The 24500-nt window shown below is 44.2% G+C and overlaps 1 non-coding gene across 1 annotated transcript; it reads right to left on the bottom strand.

Moving 5' to 3' along the window:
• Positions 1 to 5: 5 nt before the first annotated feature.
• LOC103783109 (uncharacterized) lies at positions 6 to 24500 on the bottom strand. Its single transcript, XR_008625518.1, has 4 exons — positions 24424 to 24500; positions 5116 to 5279; positions 2818 to 3112; positions 6 to 1296 (listed from the first exon to the last, which is right to left on the bottom strand). It is a non-coding gene; the product is annotated as an uncharacterized LOC103783109 (transcript).

Here is a 24500-nt window from a genome sequence, read left to right as displayed (position 1 = left end):
CATCGTTTAGTGTCTTGGTCCCACACTTGTCTTAGCAGGTCAGCTACATCTGGAAGTGTGTTCAGTCCTGGGTCCTGCTCCAAGCAGGATTTCAGGGCAAGGGCATGGCGCTGGGCGAAAGGTCACTTCCCTTTTGAGATTCTCTGACACTCTCCCCTTTCTTTTTAAGTATCCGGGCACCACTGGGCCTTGAATTGTCCAGGCTACTATCCAGTTATTTCTTAAGGATAACTTTGGCCATCCAAAATAAATCCCATAAAAGTGACCAGTTAAAATAGTATATTGACAAATTACTACCATGGGTAATATGCATTTTTCTTTTTTTTTTTTTTTTCTCACATATTTTGCTAACTGAGAAAAGGTTGGCACCCCTTGTCTGGTTCTCTGGTCCAATCTATTTGTGTTTCCAAGTTTTGTACTATTAGACTAATAAAAAAATAATGCTCAGAGACTTGTCAGACTTCTTCCTGTATTGAAGCTGACCACTGCACACCCCTGAGACAGTCCCTATGACCGGGTGTTCACCTTGAGGTCATACAGTGCATGGGAACAGTTACATAAAAGCCAAAAGAGGGGCTCAGCATGAGGTCAGGAAGCAGCCACAGGCAGCAATGATCAGCTCTTGCAGTTGTATTCCTGCAGCTCACATGCTCTGCATTTGGGCTGACTTACTCAAAGTTCACCCAAGTAAGCCATTGGATTGATCATGAAATCAGGATTAATTCCCCTGCATGGGGCCTCTGGTCTCTTTCCATCAACATTTTTAGAAGGGTAAAATTTTATGTGTTTTTTTAAACTAATTTTTTCTAGTCTTTTCCCTTCATTCATCTGTACTATTGCTTAATTGTAACCATAGTGCATATACAATGGTTTAATCCTGCTTTTTATTTACTTAGTGGCTTATCATGGGCTTTTTTGTTATAGTTGTTTTCTACGTAGCCTTCATAGTGACTGTTATTATTTGGCTGATCAGGCAGCCATTTCTACTCCCCTGCTCCCTTGCTTGTCTTCCATTATAGATTAAAACAAAAACCCCAGTGTTTCTAAACACCCTGGTGCCAGGAGTACTCATGTACTAAAAGGCCAAGGAAACATGAAGAGACGTCTACTGAGAGACTTTAGAGAAGGATTTTATTTTCCAGATAAAAGGGACAGACATAAAAGAAGGAGAGGTGCTGAAATCACTCTTCTTTTCTTTTCTTTTCTTTGTGCCTTGAATTGGGTCATCATGCCTGGAGTTTCAGCAGCCATATTGCAGTCATGAGGAGATAGGTGTGCAGACCAAACGCGAAGATGCTAAGAATGGCAGATGTAAATGTTAGAAAGTGTTTAGACCAACCCCAGCACCTCTCACTTCTGGACTTTTTGTTTCGCAAATAAGAAATGTCCTTAGGGTATAAGCCTCAGTTAGTCAAGTATTCTGTTTCTTACAACAAAAAGCTTTCCTAACTGTTGTGGTCTTTGCAATCATCATTTTAACTTTGTTCAAATATGCCTAGATCCTGCAAACCTTGGCAATAGCAGGCAGTTTGTGGAAGTATTTCATGGTACCTTCAGGTAGCTTTGGGGAGTGACCAGGGTGTAAGAAAGTTTGCTTGATGGCACAGGTTGCGTCTAGTCTAACTTTGTCCCCTTGCCTTTATTTCCTGGAAGCTGCCTCATGGCTCAAGGCAGAGGCCTGGTCTATTATTTACATTTTTCATGCCCCAAGAGTGTCTCTGAGAGATTCCCTAGGTATCTGACATACTCACATGAGGCTGACAAAGCATTAGGCTGAATTGTTAAAATTAAGCCAGGAGCTGGAAACCAGGCTGATTCTCTGTAAAATTTAGAGGGTCTTGGGTAACTTGTCTTCTTTCCTTCCAACTTCTTTCCTCCAGTTTCCCCTTCTCCTAACTGCCTGTGTCTCAGCGCATCTACTCTTTTAAGGCCTCCTCAAGTTCTGAACCTTTCCCTGCCCCCCTTGCTCATTCTGCATCCCTTTTGCTCTCTTAACCAGCAGTCACCAAGGAAAAAACAGCCTTTCCCAGGATGGCTTCTTGGGCCTCTTGGGCCCACGTGCTGAACGAGTATAAATCCCAAGGTCCAATAAGTTAGAGAAGTGTTGCCTGCTGAATGCGTCTTCTAGGAAATTCACTTTGTTTATCAGGATAGAGAAATTGTTTGAATCTCAATCAAGCCACTATTTCCCAAACATACATGACTTCCAATCCTTTATTCCATGTTAATATTCTGTATATGCAGGTTCTACCCATCATTTGGGGGGGAATATTGTGCTGAAGACACTCTGAAGTGACTGATCGTAGTCACAACTCCAAATTCTCTAATTTTGCACACATTTCCCCAATCCTGTAGGCTAACCCCAAATTCTTTAGTCTGGCTTTTTAAGGTCCTCCACAATATCTACAATCTAGTTTGGAAGCCTCATTTCCCATTATTCTTCTATATGAACTTTCTGCTTCAACAAAACTCTCCTATTCCTTGTTCCCTAAATAGTCTCTGTCCGTTTCTGCCTCCCTATTTGCATACATATTCTTTGGGGGGAGGGGCTTCTGAAATTTCATAAATACGAGGAGAAGTGTCAGAAGTTCTTAATTAGTAATTTAATATTGTATCTTTTGGGATGCTTTGTTGTAAGCCACAGAAATAGGCTCTACTTAATTTAGGAAGAAGAATTTATTGAAAGGACACTGGGAAACTCAAAGAATTCCTAGAGTATCCAGAGAAAAAGGCTTGAAGACTGTGAAGCCAGGAACAACACTGTAAATTCCACTGCAGGATTCATTCATTGAGGACACCATAGCAGCCATACTGCACCTGGACACTGCAGCTCACACCATCTGCACCATCAGCAAGTGTTCTTGGATGCCGATGCTAGAACCACTGGCCCTGCTGCCTCTGGGAACTGGACGTAGCTGCCATTGTGTCTTAAATCTGCCAGAATAGATTTGGCATGTTCCTTTCTTTTTGTCACTAGCAGATTCAAAGACCATCTGATTGGTGGAATCTTGATCATGTGTCCATATCTAGTGGCAAGGGAGACTGGGAAGTCCAGTGTCTGGAATTTCAGCTTCTACAGGAGGAGCTGGGCTCTGTCTCATAAGAGGATTTCCTAAAGAGAGGAAGAAGTTTCAGGTGATGAGTGGTCAAAAAGAATGACAATTGTCTATATTGTTATGTCATGGATTATTGAGAAACACAAGAGAAAGAAAGACTTTTTAAATACCCCCAAAGGAGTTTACAGTTTAGCTAAGTAGACAAGATAAACAGATGAGATTATTTAAAAATAAGATAACATATAATAATGTAATAAATAAGACTGCTTAATTAAAAGATACTAACATTATGCTGAACATAATCAACAGAGTTAGAGAAAGTATATTTATATGTCACAGCTCCAAGCCATTGCTTTCCCAACAGATGTTTTTCTAGGGCAAAATGTATGTAAACAAGCCCTGTTTGCATCTAGAATATTTCCACACATCCACCCAGCTTCATTTTCCAAGCTTATTTGCACGAAGGCAAGCTCCTTGCTTGCCCAAAAGATGCACGGTGCTCAGGACTGAGCCATGTGTAATTAAAAAAAAAAAATATATATATATATATATATATACATATATATATATATGACAGATATTAAGTCTGAAGAATCAGAAACAATGGCATGAACATGGTAATGGGTATAGGTTTTGACCTGGAGTCAGAGGGAAAGAGAATGAGCCTGGAGTTCTGGGAAATCCATCATCACTCTTCTGCATTGTGTGGTCACTTCTGTCCCTAGGGAAGGGCAGTGCTAAGCTGCGCCAGGGTAAAGGCCTATGCAGAGCCAAGAGTTGAGTGCTTTTCCTATGCTGTGTCAAGGTCACTGCTGCACAGGGCATTTGGGAGCTCCGCTCCTGCAGTCAGCCAATGGCCACTCAGGATTAACAGTGAATGCTGTGTGGGCAGACCTGGAAAAAAATGGGTCACTTGGCTGGTTATGGGATATAGAAGGCCAGCAGCCAGGGCCTCCACCCATAACAGCCATCCAGTCCCAGGGCCCTGCTGCTCCTCCACCTTTCTCTTTTACGCCATGCAGCTCTCTGCATCACATTCTCCACCTTTCTAGGTGTCAATGTGGCCTCCAGAAAGAGGGTGAAAGTGAAAACAAAACTAGGGGGAAGAAATTAGGTGACAGCTTCACTCCTCCAAGAAGGAAAGGGATTGTGCAATATGGTAGAAAGAAAACTGATTCAATAGCTTTCTCTAGCTATTATCTGGGCGATCTTTGGCAAGTGATTCTCCCTTCAAATCATCATCAGTAAAATGGGATGATATGAGACAACTCGTGTGAAATTATAGCATACTAAAAAGAACAACTACCTACAACTAGGTTAGTTCAAAAACTATCTTCAGTCCTAAGTGATACTTAGGAATGATTGCAGCTCAAGCTGCTGGTGAGGGACAGCCGATAATCTTCTGCTGTGGCTCTTGGCTTTGTTTGCATCCAAGAAGGTTCTTAAAGAAAAACTCTTCTATGTTAAGATTGGTTGGTGTAATCAGAGCACAGGCATCAAGAGGAGCTCTCATCCAGCCTGGTCATCCACCGCACCTGCTTGGATTCTCTTTTCCATATCACGTGTGCATGCATGCACACACACACAGACACACACACGCTCACACTCCCATCCACACACCCCTGAGGAATGCATAAAGTGTAATAATGAAGTAATGACTAATGCCTGACAAGGGCAGTATGTAAAATGTTGTGCCAGTAGTGGACCTAGACTCCCAGGTTTGGAAATCCTGACTCTGCAGTTTGCTTGCTATATGACCTTTGACACATTCCTCAACCTCTCAGTCCCTCACTTTCCACATCTACAAAATAGGATAATAATAGTACCTACCACATAGGATGTTGTGAGGACTACCTGGGTTGATATACATAAAGCACTTAAGGTAGGACCCAGCATGCAGTCATTACTCAATAACATTAGCTGTTATAATTTTTAATATTATTTTCATACATCTACCTGAGTGCAGTTGTATTCAAAGCATGGGTAAGAAGAGGAAAAATGGATTGTACACGTTTTGTGTGCTGTGTCTTCTATATACATGACTTTATTGAATCCTTACCTTAACCTGAAGCTCAGGGCTATTATTATTCTGAGGCTGATGTCCAGACAAGTAACACGTCCAAGGGCTGGAAAACGGGGAGCTGACATTCAAACCCGGGTGCTCCTGGCCCTGTGCTCCCAGAATGCCATGCTTTCCCTTCTCTGGGACACTGCCACCATCACCTGAAATCATCAAAATTCTTCTTTGGGAATTTCCTTCAGAACTTGATGACTGTGTTTAGAATTTCCTCAGCACTGGCAAATCTTCTTTTGAAAAATACATTGTTAGCATTTTTAAAAAGTCATTTATTGTCAAGATGAATAACTCAATAGGGTAATGCTGTTTGGGGCTAAAATTAAGGTATGATTAATGTTTTTAAGTGGCTGGTTAACCAGTTCTGTAAACAATTCCAAGAGTAAAAGTTCTGAAATATTTTTGAAAAACTCAATATCCCAGGAAAACTGCACTTCCCAGCCCTCTTTTGGCTATGTTGGCTCTGACATGCTTCTGTAGTTGGGTTTTTAACAGCTTGGTTGTTCCTTGAATATGTAAAAGAACATAGATTAAGACTGTTTGCTATGGTTTGGATACTTGACCTCTCCACACCACATATGGAAATTTGATCCCCAATGTGAGAGGCGGGGCAAAAGGAGGGCATTTGGGTCAGGAAGACAGATCACTCAGGAGGAGATTAATGCCCTCCCTTGGAGGTAAGTGAGTTCTCGCTCTATTAGATCCTAGCTAGAACTGGTTGTTAGAAAAGTCCTGGCACCTTCCCCTGTCTCTGGCTTCCTGTCTCACCCCGTGATCTCTGTACACACTGGCTCCCCTTCCCCTTCCCCCATAAGTGGAAGCAGCCTGAGGCCTTCACCAAAAGCGGGTGCTGGTGCCATGCTTTTTGTGCACCCTGCAGAACCATGAGCCAATTAGCCTCTTTTCTTTATAAATTCCCCAGCCTCCGGTATTCCTTTACAGCAACACAAGTGAACGGAGACACTATCTGAGCATAATTATGAGTTGTGTTTGGGGCCTGTGGTAGGATGTGAGAGTTGGCATTCCCTGCTCTTTGCCTGTCTTTCTACAGTGATGTTCTCCTCCATGGTCCCTGGAATATTCTTCTGTCTCCAGGCCCCACAAAACCCAGAACCATTTTGGAGGACAGCATGACAGAGGAAGAGGAATGGCATCGAGAGAGGCACTGTACATGCATTATTTTATTTATCGTCAGAGCAGCCCGTTTCACTGGGGGAAACTAGGCCCAGAGTGGGTCCAGAACCTACTCCAGGTCACACAGCTGGACAGAGCAGAGGCAGGGGTGGCACTTGCCTCTAGATTCCACTTTGCCTGTGGCCAGAGCAGCGTTCTGGCCACCCCAGGCTGGAGCACCTCCCTGCTGAGCCCTTTTAAGTAGCCTAGATTCGGAGGCAGAGCAGTGTAGGCTGGGGTGTAATTAAGTCATTAAGCTGACTGCTCTGGCAGGATGAGGCTTTCTGGCCCACTTGTTCCCGGCTTCAGTAGCACCGATGGTTCCCGGAGATCATCCTCTTTGTGCAAGTGTTTGACTCAGTGGTCTGTACTGGAATTAGATGGATCCCTTTGCACCACCTCCGGCCTCTAGGGCTTGTGCTTTGGAGGCCCAGCCTTCACATGCTTCTCCTCCAGAGTAGGCTGCCAGAGAGAAGCTGCTAGCTGTGTTGGTGCCCTTGACACGCTGTCCACATTAACTTCAAGCACTGCCAAATTGGCAGGTTAAACAGGGAACCATCACCTTTTCAAATTCTGTGTTTATCTTATATTTTATCTACCCCAGAACTCATCTCCAAAAAATGGGGAAAGAGAGATGAAGGGGATGATAGAAAAACAAGGTAGCTGAACTTGTACTTTAATTGAAAAAAAAAACATAATTACTCTAAGCAAAAAATAGTTGTAGACGAAAGCACATGTTCAAAGAAACAAAGTGATCAAAACCATATTAACTTTATGTTTTTTCTCTTCCCACCTAACCTCCAGATTCCTAACTTGTTTCATCCTACTGGTTCTTTTCAAATTATACCTGTGATAATTCAGCTGTTAAAAGAGGAGTTTTGAAGTCCTGTTAATACGTGACTCGAGGAAAATCCAAGGTAGGGAGAAAAATTAAACTCCTCCACCACTCTGGGGAACTTGGCTTTCTAAGGAGACATTGTTTTAAAACCAAGAACAAGCCAGAGATGACCAAGATTAGGTTTTATTCTTTGCTTCTCAAGTCCTGATCCTAATCCATTAGAGCTAATTTTGCCTGATTCCTTTTCTGTATGCTCTGGGCTTGGGTGGGTTTCTCTTAGATGGAGGAAGAGTCAGGAAATGGTTTATGGGGAGGGAGAAAGGGACAGATTTCATTAAACTGCCAAAAATAGGTTTATGCCAGTAATAGCACGTATGATGCAAACTTGCTTCTACATGCAGAATAATCATCTGTATGGGAAGTTGCTTATGAAGATGATGACATTTAAGAGTTTGGCATCCCAGCAGTTTTACCTTTGATTTTGGAAAACTGCCCAAAGTAACTAAGTCATTTACAATCTGCCTTGCTTGCCATTTGAATTATTTTGAGGGTTGAGGGGGCACTTTCTTCTTCATTGTGCATTACCGGAGGCCTACTTTCTGATCTAAAAGAAGCAAAATAGGTGAGTCTCACACTCTGTGATTAAACAACACAAGCTTTGCTATACAGTGACCTTATTTATACTCCAAATGACAGCCTACAGCAGATCGCATTTGACAAATTTTAATCCACTTAAACTGAAGTCTGAAACAGATACTCGATAGGCTCTTCATTGCGCCAGAAGTGACAATGCTGTGCTCCTCATGAGGCTCCAGTGGAAGCTGAATCCTCACAGAGGGGCAGCCGTCTGGGACTCTGGGTGGAGGCCAGCCCACAGCTCTACACCTTCTGTCTCACCTCCACTCAGCTCTGAGGGTGGGCTGAGGGCAGAAGGAAGTGGAGCTGGAGTTGTAGAGACAGCGGTTTAGTGGAGGGCTCTCTGTCCTGGCTAGTTGAGGTGCGTGATGGGTAGTGGCAGAGAGAGGTGGTAGGGAGTGGGGTGAGGGAAGTCCAGGGAGCCCCGACAGGTGGAGATGGGGAAGTTGGGAAGATTGGAAAGAGAGCGTGTAAAGGCAATGAAACATTTCCCCTGCTCCTGAAGAAAAAACATGGACGAGGAAGACATGGATGTTGAGGCTTTAAAGCTGACTTTAAGTAAGGGAGATTGTTCCAGATTATCTGGGGGCCTGGTTCACTCCACTGAATGGCCTTCAGAGCAGAACTGAGGCTTCCTGATGAAGAAATTCTGACTGTGCAGAGCAACTTTGGCCCGTGTCCAAGAGTTGAAGTCTGTCTTTTCTGACAGCCTGCCCTATCGATTTCAGACTTGCCTATCCAGTCCCCATAATCAGGTAAACCAATTCTGTGCAATAAATCTGTTAATATCTGTCTCCTTCTGATGCGGTTTTACTGGTTAAAACTTGACTGATGCAGATTTGCAGCCTGGAGTCCCCTTCCAAACGTGAGAATTTGTGGCTTCAGCTGCTGGAAGCCTGGCTGTGGCAGAGGCCCTCAGCTGCCAGCTGTCCTTAGGGAGTGCTTTGACTGAGCAGAGTCCCCTTGCCCCAGGTCACACTCCCTTCCCAGGGCAGCAAAGCTCCAATGACTGTCTGATGTGGGGCTAGAAAGGCTGGGCCCCTGGCCCTAACTCTGGGTAAACCCAAGGGCTGCCTCAGCTTCAGAGCTCCCCATGAACTTGGCTGAGGCCTTCATTGTGGCTGCATCATAGCCCCACTGCTCCCTTCACCCCACCCTCCTTTCTTCCCTTCTTACCCAGGCGTTGATTCCCAGAGCACTGCCTGATAAACCTCCTGCCCAAGAATCCTCATCTGCTCCCCGGGAAACCCCATCTGTACCAGGAACCTTGCTCCCCTGAGTTTCCATCTATTTCCTGTACCTTTGACTTTCCCTTCTTATTCATCTCTTTGCCCTCGCCACATGTAAATGCTCTAGGCTCTCCCATATTAAAAAGAAACACAACCAGGAAACATAATAACCATTCCTAAATTGTGTCATCCTCAAGTTGTGGCTGGTTTTGTTTGATTGTTTATTTTTTCCATATCCCAACTTCTTGAGGAGCTAACTGTCTCATCTTCGCCTTCCACTTACTCCTCGATACAGCATGGCTTTTCTCAGCTGCCATCACTCCCTGAAATTGTTCTCAAGAAGGTCACCAGCAACCTCCTCTTTATTAAAATCCCATGACACTCTTCAGCCTTTCCCATATGTGACTTGGTGACTGGCAATGTGATTTTCTTTTGCCTTGATGAAGTTGTTGTCTGGCTCCAATAGCCTCCATCACCCCCTCTGCACTGGATTCCCGTATATCTCCCTGGCTGCTTCCCTTCAGTGTTCTTCATGGACTCCCTTTGTCAGCTGTTCAGTAGCTCCCTTTGTCAGCCTCTTCCTACTCTACACTCTCTCCTTGGGCGATTTGGCCACATCTGTAATTTCAAAGGTCACCTGTGTGCTTAAAGCCTACCAGATCCTTATTTCTAACCTCAGCCTCTGTCCTGGACTCTGAATGCTGCATATCCAACTACGGAACGTTTCTCCCTAAATGTTTTATCTTGTCTAATACTGAATTCACCCTCACACATGTTCCTCCCTTCTGAGCTAATAATACAATACATTCTTCCCACCAACAGAGCCTGCAGTGATCTTCAATTCCGCACCCCCACCCCACCTCCTCCGCCGCTCTCTCTCCCTCTCTCTCTCTCTCTCCCTCTCTCTGTCTCTCTCTTTTTCTCAACTCAGCCACTGGTCACTAGGGATTGTGGTATCATCCTCTTAAATAGTGTATTCTCTCAAAGTAGCCCTACTTCTCCCACCTTAATATTTCATCTCAGATCTTCACTGTCTCACATATTTTATAGCATAATAAACAGCGTTTAAAGCTGAGTGATCTGTGCTCCACACTGTGGAGGGCTTGGCTCTGTCCTTTCTCTGGTTACACCGCTAACCACAAGTCAAGAAGTCCATAGGACCTACAGGACATTGCCACCGTGGGCCCACACACCCCAATTCCAGGCCATGTTTCCATACCTAGAACTGTGGATTCCCTGTCCAAATGGCCTGAGCCTGCTTCCAGGGCTGACGTGGGACTCTCCCACAGATCCATGCCCCCACGTGTATTCTCCATTGCTGGAGTGCATGCCTGTAGGCTTGAAAGTGGCAACAGGTGGCTGTTTGCAGCGGGGAGGGACAGAGGCTGGACGGAGGAGTCAGATAGTTCATATGCACATGTGTGCAGAATTTCTTGTGGTTCTAGATGGAGCTGGGGTGTCAGGCAGAGGGAGAACAGGGGTAAGCTGTGACTAATTTCAGTCTTTCTCCCAGCCCCATGAATGCTGGGGAAGAGGGTTCTGGTTATGAAGCATCTTTTATACACCAAGTACAAAGCTAAATAATGGGAATTAAAGATGAACCAGACATACTCATTGCCCTCCAGAAGCTCAGGAACAGACAAGAAGGGGAGCCATTATAAAATGAGATGAAATCCATTTTCATAAAGGCATGTTTGAAGAGCTGTGTGGGGTGGCAGGGTCAATCCCTGCCAGATAATAGGGAAAGACTTCTCGCATGGGAGAACATTTGACCTGAAATTTGAAGCTTGAGAGTAAGTTTGCCAAACCTGAGAAAGCCACTGTCAGCAAAGAAAACAGCAAACATTCAAAGAACCATGGGCGGCTTAGTGGGCTGGAAGCTCTGGGAGAGGTGGCTGGAAAGGCATCAGGACTGTCATGAAGGGGCTTGTGGGGTTTGCTTAGGAGCTTCTACTTCATCCCAAAGGCCATGGGGAAGCTTTATGCATTTAAAGTTGGGGACTCAGTTGGTATTAGCCACACGTTTGAAAGATTTCTCTGGACTAGCCTCTTAAGGGGTTTCTTCTTCTCCAGCATCCACACCCCTCACTGAGAGTCCAGCCATCACCCTGCTGCCAATCTCAACCTTCTGAAACCCACATTGGATCTGTCACTCTTCTGCTTCTTCCCATTGCCTCCAGGTGAGAGCCGCATTTCCACTCCCTTTCTGTCCAGCCCCTCTCCTGCCTGCTCAGTCTCTGCCATGTGCTTCTTCTGTTGCAGACATACCCCATCGCTGGCCCCACCCCAAATACACCACACTTTCAGATTACTCTGCACCAATGCTCTTCTCCAAATTGCCAGCCTGAATAAGTCCTTATCTTTCAGGCAGTATAGTGGAGAGAAAAGAGCACAGATTTTACATACAGATTGATCAGGGGTGTAGTCCTGGTTCTGCCACTTCCTGGCTCTGTAATGTTCAGCAGGCCACTGAAACTCTGAGCTTTGGCTGCCAAACCTCTCTAAGGGACATAACACCCACTTTTCGAGGCTACTGTGAGGATTAAATGCAATAACAGAGGTAAGTGTGTGGCGTGAGCACAGCAGACTGCACCTGGAGTGAGTCTGCTGGACCCACAAGCCTGCTGGACTTCAGCTTTCCCCACAACAGACCCCTGCTGCGCTTCCCAGTATGTACATCTGGAATCTGTCTTAGTTCCTTGCTCTAACCCAGCCTGGTTCCTGCCACATTCTTCACACCAAGGGAGGCCCTGCTCCCCAAGCCCCAGCCATTGCCTGGTGTCCTGCTGCAAACCCAGGGGATCCCTGGAGGCCACGATGCTGCCATTTGCCCGCACTCCAGCCCCTCTCCACCACCATGTCAGCCCCTGCTGGAGACGGATGCTGACACCCATGGATCCGAGCTCATTGCATTGTTTGGATGTAATTTTGATTTCATTGCTATTCACCTACAAAGTTGCCTAGCTCCTAAGCCCAAGTTCTGCCTTTTTCCACCTTATTCGCATCTTCCCATCAGCTAGCAAAGGATGGCTTTGAAATCTGTGCCTTATACACTGTACAATAAGTCCCATGGCTTATGACCATAACTAAGGTGATTATGTAATTTATTATCTAAATCATTACTTTTTGAGACTGAAAGGGCACAATCAGAGTTAACTAAATGTGTGGTCATTCAACCCATAACCCAGATAGCATTGGTCACTGGGGAGATGCAACAGTGAGCCCAAGAAAGAAATTTTTGTCTTCATCTATCTCCTCTATGGGCTGTGGCTATGTTGCCTTCAGCTGTAGAGACGTCACTTGTAATTTTAGTTTGTTCTCATCAGCCCGCTCTGTTGTTATGGTTCACCTAGGGAAGCATCCAGCCACTAAGAAAGAGAAGGGAGAACAGCGCTTCACTGCCTGCCATGCCTGAGGCGCAGAGCGGCTGTTGGCTGCTCTGCCAGGAGCTCTGCAGGGACATGGCAGCCGTGCTCCGTGTGGGTGGGAAAGGTGGCGGCATTTTGCGGTGCTCGTCATTCTTATTTGACAACTGTTTGGGGTTTTAGAAACTATTGGCATTGGTTTATAACACCCCACCCACCCTGTCTCGGTAACTACCATTTGCCCTCCCTACAAGAGGTCATGCCAGTTCTGAGATGAGGCAAGGCAGGCTCAGCAGCCCTGGCTGGCTCCCACTCTGACACCTAAAGAGCTTTGTCTTGCCTCTGATCAGACTCACAACTTCCTGTACCCCTCAGAATCAAGCCCTTATGAGGGGGTTCAAGTGCCAGAATGCTGACTTCCCATAGACTGGCAATGGAAATAAAAACTTCTTTCTGCTTTCAGAAAGCATATTGAGTTAACATGATTTTTAGTCATTTGCATCATTACGAGAGAATGTGTGGGTGTGTGCCTTAGAGAGTGTGAACACATTTATTCTGGCGTTTGATAATATATTGCCATTTAAAGGAAATTCCCTTCAGCTCTTTTATTTCACCATCATGTATGGCCTTGAGCTAGCCCACCATATGAACCTCCTAGGAGTAGGGTGAAAGGGAGAAAGGAACCAGGACCAAGTTACCCTGTATACGTGACAGAGATAATGGAGGAGGGGGTACAAAAGTGCCCACTGAGGGGCTCAAATAATACTCTTTAAAGTCTCCCTGCAGGGCAGGGCGTGGCAGCTCACGCCTGTAATCCCAGCACTTTGGGAGGCCGAGGCAGGCAGATCACGAGGTCAGGAGTTCAAGACCAGCCTGGGCAACATGGTGAAACCCCATCTGTACTAAAAATACAAAAATTAGCCGGGCGTGGTGGCAGGTGCCTGTAATCCCAGCTACTCGGGAGGCTGAGGCAGGAGGATCGCTTGAAACCAGAAGGCAGAGATTGCAGTGAACCGAGAGCACACCACTGCACTCCAGCCTGGGTGAAAGAGTGAAACTCCATCTCAAAAAAAAAAAAAAAAAAAAAAAGAGTCTCCCTGTATTGTGCCCCCACCTCAACTTTGAGAATTACCATTATATTTGTTTAAATCCTCCCAAAACTAGTAATTATTGAGCAATTGCTTTGTACCAGCAGTTCCTAACCCACATAATCACCATGTGAGCAGGCACTGTGGTCCTCACTTTACGGATGCGGACACAATGGCCCACAGACCTTAAAACAGTTCCCCAAGAGCACACGCTAGTAAGAGGTAGCTCAGAGCCAGGTCTCTTGGCTTTGAAATCTGTGCCTTATACATTGCACAATAGTCCTCTCAATTTTAAGCTGCAGACCTTAGCCACAACAGAGAGATTCAGTTCTGTGTGTGGTCCCTTTATTATAATGACTGTCATCTCGGGTAGAATAGACAAGGACAAAATGTATACTGCCTACCTTTTTAAAAAAGAAGTATATTTGGTTGTTCTGGGATAAGGGATGGGGAAGAGAGTGAAAGCATTCAAATTAAATTATAAGGATATGATAGGCCAATTTAAAGATAATCAAAGTCTTTGGGTTTTCATTATTTTATTTTGCTTGGATTATTCTTGAATTGGCTGGAACTCCAAATCATGCTTAGAATTAATTCCCCAAATCTTGCATTTAGGAAAATGGCCTCAGAATGCAATTAATAAAATGGCAAATTTTAATTCATCATTCTAAATTCTCCATTACTTCAAACACATATTTCAGGCAGATTTGATATATAGGTATTTGAAATTACTAGGAGTCATAAAACAAGGCATTAAGTCTGGAATCTGGAATTTTCCCTTTAGAATAAACCTGCATTCGATGATTATTCCTACATGAAACTGTGCTATTGCAGCCCTTGCTCCATTATTCAACTTTGTAAATAGGGTAGATGGAATCATAGGAAGCAGTGCTGACAGTTACTAAAGTGTAGTTGGAGGCCTTTACAAGTTTAATAAAACGCAGGGGAAAGGGGAAGAAAAAGAATGGGGTTTGCCCTGGAAAGGAGATTCCAGGGTCAGGAGACAATTGTGTAACTTTCTGAGTTCTGCCCTCCCTGGGCCAGGCCAGGTCACTTGGCCAATTCTTGCCAAAACTTTTCAACCCAGTGACTCAGGAACTGGACTTTTCCATTCTAGCCTGTGGGAATGTGGCTGTGATTTTATAACTGAAGTCCACAGAACAATGGGATTTGCCTTTTGAAAAATTGCTTTTCAGACACCAGTACTGCAAAACACCTACTTCTACTGGCTCACCAGTGGAGCTCTTAAAACTTTTTAAAAACACTCAGTTCTTGGGTGAACAACACACCCAGCCTCTCCCCAATAACTAGAAAAAAAGGTCAGCATCCTCCACATTTGAAGGTCAAAGTCCTGGTCAAAGATGCTGTTTTGATTCACCCGTGGATAATGGCCAATTTGATAGAAGATATAGAAACAAACAAACAAACAAAGACCATGTAAATCAAGCTTGCCTTTAGATGCTTGGCCTAGAATAGGGAGTATAGCTTAGTGCCTAAAAACTTGGACTGTGAAGAGAGACAGGTCTGGGTTCCAATCTCAACCACATAGGCAAGTTATTTAAACTCTATAAACCTTAGTTTCCCATCTGTAAAATGAAGATGTCGATTGTACTAACATATATTTGTTATGAGGATTACATTTTTAAAAATTCACACAAAATACCTGACATAGGGGAAATAATAAAATCATATTGTATAGACAGAACCATGCTAAATAGAGGATTCTTGTGTCCACTGAATGCAGGTGCTACTGTATGAGGCAGACTCAAATGGCCTCTCAAGTGGCTGGCTTGCTTGCCTCTTTCTCTGCCTTCTTACAGAAAAGCAATTCCTAATGCCTGACATGGCTTGAAAAAAGCTGACAGGGGACAGCCTCCAGATATAACTGAGCAGGAAGCTAGAAACAGCAATCCCTGCACATTCTGCTAAACTCAAGTTTGAGGGAAGTCTGGTGGTGCATCCTGGCTTGGACTAGGGAAAAGCAACTGGCCAAGATCATGGTCGAGCCACCAATTATCACCTCCTCTGAGGAACGCACACCCTTTTTTAAGTAATCAACCAATTAAAATTTTAAACTCAGGAATCTTTCTCTTAAAACATACAGATTTTTATTACAATTTCAAAAACATCCAAGACAATTATTTATAGCCTAAGTGCAATTATTTATAGCCTTGTAAAAATATGGGCCAGATGAATAGAAAAGACGGCTGGTTTTGTTCATTTGTTTTTACTCTCTCACTGCACCACTATGTGGTTTAGAGTTACTGCATTTTGTTGTTAGCAACTGGATAATTTCCAACCGGTTATAAGAATCGAACCTGTTTGGTTTATCACACACAGACACACACACAGAGTTGTGTATATAAGTACAATCTAAATGTCCCCTCAATGGGTAAACAGGAGTTGAAACAGTTGGAATATTCATTACTATGGGTAAGTTAGAATTGTATGAACGTAGGCAGAAAATTTTCCTTCCCTGGGTCTTGGGTTTTTGAAATATAAATAAATGCACCTAATTATGCCTACAGATTGTTTCATTCATCTAGCGGTGTTTTAAAAATGTGAATGTGAATGACTTTTCTAAGCACTCACTTCCTAGTTCCCTAATATCACCCAGCTGCCTGCTTCTCACATTTGCTTCTCTTCTTGGTCCCTGGAAGCATTTGGGCTTGCAGACCCTGCATGAGATGATTTAGGCTTCCTCTAACTTCCAGACTCTGCTATCCTGATTCTTACTGAGTTGCTGAGTTGTCGAATCTCTTTGTTGGGAGAGTAAGTAAAACTCTCATTCTTTTACAGATAGGCTTGCGGATTTATTAGGAAGAAATGAAGCATGCTCAGACAAAAAGAAAAAAAAGTCAATTTCTTATTATTCTTCAATTTTTTAATTTCTTTGCAGGTATTTTGGAAGATCCCTGTTCTGTAACTCTACATTCTTATCTGCAAGGTATCACTTATTTCAGCCAGTTAATAACCACCTCTCCTTGTCAAGATGTTATATCTGAGACACTCCCAAAAGTTTCTGCTGGTTTTTCTTCCTTTGTCTTTGGCTTTCCTTAGGGATATTGGGCAAATATCCCTGACAACTTAAACCTTGATGTGACAAATAGAGATTTCACATTTATGATTAAACCATCATGATTCCACAAAGGGACAACCTGAGCCTTCATTTGGTTTGGGCTTGGAGCCAACAGAAGTTGAGTCAGACACTCCTAGTGAGTAAAGGCTCGCGGGCTCAACTTAGAATCGAGCAGGGCAGAGGGGCCTTTGGTTGTAGAGCTGTACTCAAAGAACATAACACTCCTCCTGCCAAACCAAACTTAATGGCTCTGCCCTCCAAAAGTCACAGCTTTTATCAACCAACTGGTATTCTACTGTGAGATGCACAATCTATCCCACTTTGATCTCAGCAACAATATGCTTGAGGCAATGATCTCAATTTTGCAATCATAGCTGAATTGATGTAAAACTGGGGACAATCACTTTACAACTTTCTTTACTCAAATCTCATTTCTCCCTAATAGCAGAGCCACTGCCCCCAAACTGACAATCGGCTAGAACAGTGTGCAGAATCACCTGAGGATCTTGCTGAAATGATAATCCCGACTCAGTGAGCCGGGAGTGGGCCTATGATTCTGCCTTCTGACTGCTCCCAGCTGATGTGGGTGCTTATGGTCCACAATTGCATTTGGAGTAGCAAGGACATAGACAGCTTTGTCCATTTCAATTAGGTGTTTATTTGCTTCCAAGTACTGACTTCTGTGCTAGGTGCTGGGAATACAAAGATGCATGAGACAATTGCTTTCCTCGGAGAGCTCACTATTTAATGAAGAGGTAGACACATAAATATCTAACTATGGTGTACATGATAATTGCTATCATTACAATATGAATGCAGTCCTTTGGCACCAAAGAAAGAAGTGAGAGATAAAATTATAACTTACAATCAATGTACAAATACTCCTATCTCTACCTACCTCTGCCCTTTTTTTATCCTGTGCATGTTCCAACATGAAAAACACTTGTAACGTGGAACCCAGATCAGACCTCCCTTAAAACTGATATTTCCAAGAAGTCAAGCTCTGGACAAACTGCATATAAGCAGATGCTTTCAAAAAGGTGAAATCATGATTCTCATATACATATAAAACGAATGTGTGTCAAATACTTTATCCAATTAACACTGATCGAAGAGCATTTGAGAAGCTACGTATTTAGAGGCAACGTTAGGATAAGATTGCCAGGTCAAACACAAAGCTGGTCAATATCCAACAGAGCCATAAACTGTAAGATAACTTTTGGGTTATCTTTTCTAAGGGACAGAAATTATTTGCATCTCCAGCAGATAAAATCTGCCTGTTAAGAACTGGATCTCTAGAGCTGTAAGGTAGCTCAAACAATAGAAAGTCAACCTAGCACTAAGTCCCTGGTAACTTCTTTCGCTTATTTTCAAGTTTCAGATAAATTTTCTGATTTCACACCCAGCCTCCAGAAAATTATTGCAAGATGGGAGAAGATCCCCCTTTACTTCAACTAGCTCTGAAGGTACTTTAGAACCTGAACCTTCCTAATTTACCTGATTGGATCTCATTCCCAGATGAAATGATTGTTAGTAATAGCATCTGTCATTGATTGAGGTACTAGATTATGTGTTTTAGGTACATTATCTCTCTCAGTCTTCACATCAGCCCTTGAAGTAAGTACAACTATCCCTCCCTGACAGTTGATGAAATAATCTCAGGGAGCTTAGATGAGTTGCCCAAAACCATGCAACTACTGGCACAGCCAGGATTCAACACAGTAATATTATTATGAATACAATAAGTAATTAGCAAATGAATGTGAGGCCTTAATGTTAGACAAGAATAGGTTGGGTTTGGGATCAATGTGATTTGTACGATTTTTTTTCACAGTGCTTAACATTTGCAGGTCCTTTGGATGAGGGCGTTGTTTTCAGAACCAATGTTAAAAATAGAATAATATTTGATTGAAAAAGAGTGGGGAGGCCGGGAGAGAGCAGTTTGCTACGGGACAGACACTGTGGCATTCCAGGCTGCAGTTTTAGGGCCTGGAACCACAGGAGCGCAGTAAGGGCAGGGCTGGGCAGGGCTGGGCAAGGCAGGGTCGGCTCACACTCCCCACCTCCGGCTGCTCCTTGGCACCTGGCTGCATGGCTGGTTCACTTCCTCTGCTACCACGAAAGCTATTTCTCAGGACCTGGGATGAATAATCTAATCAAGAATGATGCCACCTTCCCAAGAAGCACTTCCTGGCCGCTCCCCAGTCACCTCCTCAGGACTACATCCTCCTGAGGGCCTGTCATAGAACTTTTCTGCTTAGGGTAGGTAAAGGGACGTCCTAAGAGATGAGCCATTAGCTGGGGTGGGGCAGATTGCAGAGCAGGAAGGCAGTCTCTCTCAGAGCAGAACAGGGCTACAGGCAGGCAGGGAGCCACAGCACCTATCCCAGAGGTCATTTCTGATGTTAGAGTTCCCTTGGATATTTGTTAAAAAATGTGTCCTCCCAGACCCCAACCCAGACTTACTGAATGAGAAACTCAGGGATAAAGCTCAGAAATCCTTAATTTTTAACAGCCTCTCTTGGTGATTCAATCTGAAAACCTTTTGTCCCAGATCACTAGTTCTTACCCCTGATTTCACATTAAAAATTAAAACCACCTGAGAAACTTCTTTTTTTTTTTGAGACAGGGTTTCACTCTGTCACCCAGGCTGGCGTGCAGTGACACAAACTTGGCTCACTGCAGCCTCAACTTCCCAGGCTCAACAATCCTCCCACATCAGCCTCTCAAGTAGCTGAGACTACAGGCACACGCCACCACTCCTGGCTAATTTTTGTATTTTTTTGTAGAGGTGGGGTTTTGCCATGTTGCCCTGGCTGGTCTCGAACTCCTGGGCTCAGGCAATCTGCCTGCCTCAGCCTCCCAAAGTGCTAGGACTACAGGAGTGAGCCACCATGCCGTCCCCCACCCTGTCCCTGAGAAACTTCCCAAAGCAGCATGTCCTGGCCCGGAAATCTGTACTTTTTAAGTTCTCTGTCCCACCCATTCCAGGGAGATTCTAAAGTAAAGCTAGTGTGGAAAACCATTTTTCTAGAATTCAGTGCTTCTCAAACAAGCGTGCATTCAAATCATCTGGGAATCTTGTTAAATGCAGATATTGATCCAGTACGTCTGGGGCAGGTCCTGCGACTCTGCATTTCTAATAACCTGTGGTGCAGCAGATGCTGCTGGTACTACTTTGAGTGGCAAGATTCTCCATTGTAGATCCTTAACCTTGGCTGATCACTAGGATCACCCGTGCCGATTGCGTTGGTTTCTTAGGGCTGCTGAAACAAATACCAGAAACTACTGGCTTCAAATAGCACACGTTTATTCTCTTACAGTTTTGGAAATCAGAAGTCCAAAACCAGTTCCACTGGGCCAAAGTCAAGGTGTCAGCAAGGCTGCCTTCCTTCTAAAGGCTGTAGGAGAAATCCATTTCCTTGACCTTTCTAGTTTCTGGAGGGCACTTACAGTCCTTGGCTGCTCATGGACCCTTCCTCCATTTGCGAAGGGCATCATCACTCCTATCTCCGCTTCCCTTGTCCCCTGGCCTCTGACTCCTCCCCAGTAAGGAACCTTGTGGTTACATCAGGCTCACCTAGATAATCCAGGGTGATCCCCTCATCTCAACACCCTTAACTTAATCACACCTGCAAAGTCCCTTTCACCATATAACAGCATGTTTATAGCAGTACAATTCGCTATTGAGAAAATATGGAACCAGCCCAAATCTCTATCAATCAACGAGTGGATGAAGAAATTGTGGTGTGTGTATATATATATATACACACACACACACATATATACACACACATATATATATACACACACATATACATATATATAATTATGTTTTTGTATTTTTGTATATATATTGTATATATACATATACCACAATTTCTTCATCATATATTCATATAGATATATGATGGAATACATCATAATTCATATATATATATATATATATATATATGATGGAATACTACTCAGCCATAAAAAGAAACGAATTAATGACATTTGCAGCAACCTGGATGGAACTGGAGACTATTATTCTAAGTGAAGTAACTCAGGAATGGAAAACCAAACATTGTATATTCTCACTCATAAGTGGGAGCTAAGCTATGAGGATGCAAAGGCATAAGAATGACACAATGGGCTTTAGTGACTTGGGAGGAAAGGTTGGGAAGGGGGCGAGGGATAAAAGGCTACAAATTGGGTGCAGTGTATACTGCTTGAGTGATGGGTGCACCAAAATCTCACAAATCACCACTAAAGAACTTACTCATGTAGCAAAACACCACCTGTTCCCCTCAAACCTATGGAAATTAGAAAACAAAATCACAGGCTCCAGGAATTAGAACATTTTTGTTGGGGGTGCATGCATTCTTCAGCCTACCACAGAGATTTTTTTTTTTTAAATTCTGAAACTGAGGTCCCTTGGTAAAGACCCTGTTGTGTTTGGTCTAGGGCAAGGCCAGGCCCAGGTATTGTCAGAGGCTCTGGGCTGAGGACAGCACTATGCATAGGGGGCTTGCGAAATGCCGCTCCCCCTAGGCCAGGGCACACTCGCGCAGGGCTTCCCTCCACCCCTTCCACTGATTCCACCCTGGACTTCCACTCAAAAACCCCAGCACACAAACTGAGGCCTCACAAGAGAGTCAAGGAGGCAAATGTTGGTCTTTCCCCCTGCTTGGGAGGCCATTGCAATTAGGGACCTGGTTCCTGCTTTTTGTCCTGGGCATTCACAGAGCTAGGGCAGCAGGCAGAGGGTTGAATCAGCCCTTCTCCACAAGCAGGCCCTGGATATTAGTGCGTTTCCTTTTTATTTGGCATTTATAGTATTCCCAGCCACTTCTCAACCCTTATAATTATAACCCGGATCCCACTCAGCCTCCTTCAGCTCGGGTTTAAAAGCTAAGCGATCTCTTGAAGCAGCCAACTATTAAAACTTCATGGCCTTTTACGAAATATCAGTTGACAGAAGGTATTATGAAACATTGCCTAGTATAATTACAATTACAGTGCAATTGTCGACACCCATGAGTCAAGCATACTGTGTGAAGTGACAGTCGGGATGGCATAGTTTCTTCCCTCGCTGGCTGCCCAGGCCTGGGGCTTTCCTAATCCGTCTCCATTGCCTGGTCCTTGCCATCAGCTCTGAGGGGCGAAAGCCAGCCACTCAGCCAGACAGGGGCCAACCGCACTGGTGGCTTCTGGCCTTATCTTTGTATGATGCAGCATGCTGGTTTTCTACTAGGCCTTTCCGGGGACTTAAGGCATGGCTTTGAGCAGGGGCTGGGTGTTCCATTTTCCTTTACGACTTCAGCTACAGCAATACAAACAAGCCCTGGCATGTGCCTATCGGCATGGCCACCTAGGTGTCCCAGATGAGTATGATTTTTGGTGGGATCCCCAAGAATATCTATCTCCCTGCCCTCTCTGACTGCCAAACTTCTCCAGGAAGGGCTGTACAGATGCTTTAAGTCTCTCAACACTGCAGACTAACTTCAGCCACCATCTCTCTCCTGTGCTATCTTGAAGATCACCTCAAGGCTGAATCCAATGGCATTCTCCCAGTCCTCACTCTCCTTAATCTCTGTTTTCAGTTTCATGCTGTTGAAATTCGCTCTTAGTATAAAGTCCAAATTTTATTACTATGGGCTATGTCATCTGGCCCCATCCTACCCTTCCAGTTCTATCACATGTCCCCTTCCTCTCTGGTCTCTGTGCACCTGTCACCCTGGCCATCTGCTGCCCTCCAATGTGCCAAGCTCTTTCCTGTCTCAGCAGCTTTGCCCTGCTTTTCCCTCTGCTGGAAAGCCCATCCACTCTTCTTCCTTGGCTAGGTGCTTTTTCACCTGCACATCTGAGCTGGAATAGCACCTGCTGAAAGAGGTCTTCCCTGGCCGCCTCTCTAAAAGGATGTGTCACCCATTCTTAATACCCTCTATCACAGCAGCTGGCTTACTTCCTTCATAACCATTATTGTCATTTGTAATTATTTGTTAGTTTCTTACTTGGCTCATCTGTTTTTTTCCACTGGACAGCAAGCTTCTCAAAGAGAAGGACCAGATTTGTCTTGTTCATCAATGAATCTCCAGCGACAGGAGCTGAATACATAGACTGAATTGACTGGCCCCCCTGTATAAGTTCTCCCTTGGCTCTGCGCTGTTTTGCTCTTCTGCTCTTCTCCCGCTTCTTCTTTCCTTCATTGGCCTCCTCCACCATTTCTTAAGGTTTACCTTGACCCCACCTCTTCTTGTTTGGTTTGTTCATGAACTCCTGTGAACTCAGCAGCCTCCTCTTGAAGGCTGAGAGCTACGTCTCTACCCACCTACTCCCTAGGGCCCAATATCCAGCCTTCAATGCCCATCTTCTATTTTATTGTGCTTGCCGGACATTTCCGTCAGGAAGGTCATTTTCCCCTAAGCCAGCTTTTCCTCCTGATTTCCGTATTTCTCTTGATGGTATCTTTCTTTAGTCATTTAGGCTTGACATCTCGACACCATTTTTTACTCCAATCCTCTTCCTTTATTCAATCAGGTAAAAAGCTACATAGTAGCTACACATTATCCTCTGCCATGGGTCTTCTTCAGAAGCATAGCCCCTCTTTCCTGGATTATGCAAATAGCCGCTTAACTGATTTCCTGACCTCAGCTTCTCCCCACCATGCTCCATCCTTCTGTCACTATATTAGTTGACACTGTATTCTTCCAGTGCTCAAACACCTTTAGTGGCTCCCTACTGGCAACAAAGTAAAGTCCAAATTCCTTAGCCTGATAATCAGGCCCCAAGTTACCTTTCTGGTTGGCCTTCTATTATTGCCCCATCTGTAGTCTCCATGTTCTAATCCAATATTTGTCATTCCCCTCTGAGCCTTCCTACCTCTGATTCTTTGCTTCTGCCATTTTCTTCATCTGCAATGCCCTCCTCCATCTTTGTCTGACAGTATATCAAGAACCACTCCCAAGGCTCCCTTTTTTATACATTTTCCTTTGATTCTGTCCAACAAGAATGACTGAATGCCATGCCTATCTTTTATGTCACTTTTCTTTGAATTTCAGTTATATCTATACCTATGTCTTTTTTAGACCATATTCAAGTTCTATGAGGATTTTTTAAAAAAAACTATGTCATAACAATGCTTACTTCTTCAATGCATGAATACCCCCATGCCCACATGTGTGTGTGTGTGTGCAGACACATACACACGCACACACACAGAGGTAGTTAAAAGTCTTTAACAAGGGCTGTAAATAATTGTCCTCAAGGCACTCTACGGAGAACTCACTGACACCCATGAAAGGATGGAGCAAGTTTATGTTACACAGATGTCAGAATAATGTTGTGGCTTACTCTCTATGGAGCTTGGACCTCTAAATTAAACTAAAACAACCCTTGTGATCATCCTCCCAGCCGTGATTTAACTGCACTCCCTCATGGAAAGAAACCAGTCTGGACCTAGAGGAAATCAAGCTGTTGTCTGAAAGGCTGGATGCAGGGGCTGAGTGAGCACAGGCTCTGTCAGTACTGATCCCAGTGAGCTTGTCACAGGCATCTGTTTCAGCGGCACAACATAGAGTATTTGCCAAAGGAAGTTGGGGACTTCTTAACCAGTGACAAATGGCTCTCTCATCTCTGAGCTCATGTGGCACTTTTTACCATTCATCTTTAGGGAACCAAAGCAGTAAACATATCAAGCAACCATTGTAGTGCCCAGTGGCTAGAACACACCCTACCCATAGTAGACACTCAATGTTTCATTAAAGAAAGAATAAATGCATGGGCTTCTCTATTCCCCTCTCACATGGGGAAGCTCATACTTCCAAATATTAGGATGAAGTGCCTTCTTACCTGGCCTTCTGGGACAGCTCACAGAACACCGGCAACCACTATTGCTTACCTGGAAGCTTTGTCCAGGCACCTGGCATCATAAGTCTCAGGCTCCGTGGAAAGAGCCCACCTGGATCTGGAGTTCTG

Source organism: Pan paniscus, chromosome 4 (assembly GCF_029289425.2).
Source record: "Pan paniscus chromosome 4, NHGRI_mPanPan1-v2.0_pri, whole genome shotgun sequence".
Lineage (NCBI taxonomy): Eukaryota > Metazoa > Chordata > Mammalia > Primates > Hominidae > Pan > Pan paniscus.
This window is presented reverse-complemented; position numbering and strand designations above follow the sequence as displayed.